This window comes from Phalaenopsis equestris, unplaced genomic scaffold (genome assembly GCF_001263595.1).
Source record: "Phalaenopsis equestris unplaced genomic scaffold, ASM126359v1 Scaffold000226, whole genome shotgun sequence".
NCBI classification, from domain to species: domain Eukaryota; kingdom Viridiplantae; phylum Streptophyta; class Magnoliopsida; order Asparagales; family Orchidaceae; genus Phalaenopsis; species Phalaenopsis equestris.
In genome coordinates this window covers 1,292,864-1,293,658 of record NW_018164668.1, presented here as the reverse complement: position 1 = coordinate 1,293,658, position 795 = coordinate 1,292,864, and the positions used below count along the sequence as shown (strand labels likewise).

Sequence of the window (795 nt, the reverse complement as noted above, 5' to 3'; positions counted from 1 at the left end):
ACTCGCATTTTCTCATTTTGCAAAGATCTACTTTTCGATCTTTTTAAAAGATCGGGACTACCAAAGCAAAGAGGAGCGAAGGGAGCTCCAACCTCTAGGATTTTTGTGCTAAGGCTAACAGTCAAATATGATTCACTCGGCTATCGTAGGAAAAATTAGTTGCGCGAGGGGATCCTATCCTATAAATCACCTCTAGGAAAACAATCGATCCATCACATAGGTGTGCCGCCGCACCGGCTTACGCCGGCGCACACACCTTGTGTGGGCGATCGAACCCACACGCCTATCACGCCTACAACCTAAGGCCGGCTAAGAAATAAAATGCGAAGGGTAAGAATGTTATACCTTCGCGTAGTTTGCACGAAGCCTAAATAAGTCCGGCGGGAACTTTCAGGTAAAATGGGAGTCCTTCGTACCCTCCCGAAAGACGTTGAGGTTCGTTGTCGTTTCGGTCCGGCGAAAGATACGACACCGGCAAGATGAAGGGGGATCGTCGAGGTTGGCGGGGTTGGCCGAGAAGAAATGGAAGAAGGAGAAGAAGAAGAGAAAAAATAAAATAAAATAAAATAAAATAAAATAAAATAAAATAGAAGAAGAAGAAAATGAAATAGGATAAGAAGAAGAAGAAGAAGAAGAAGAGGTAGAAGAAGAAGGATAAGAGGTTGTTGGCTAGGGAGGGCGGCGGCGTCGGTCGCCGGCAAGAGGAGGCCGGCGGGCTTCAGCCTCGAGCGGTGGATGGCGAGATCGGAGAGGTTGCGATGGATCGGGAGCGGAGGCGGTTATGTGTCGCGAACC

The 795-nt window shown here is 48.2% G+C and overlaps 1 protein-coding gene across 1 annotated transcript in view; it reads left to right on the top strand.

Moving 5' to 3' along the window:
- Positions 1-795, top strand: part of LOC110023669 (protein indeterminate-domain 9-like) — an 8,143-nt gene that overhangs the window by 5,491 nt on the left and 1,857 nt on the right. The gene's annotated exons all lie outside the window — the stretch shown is intronic.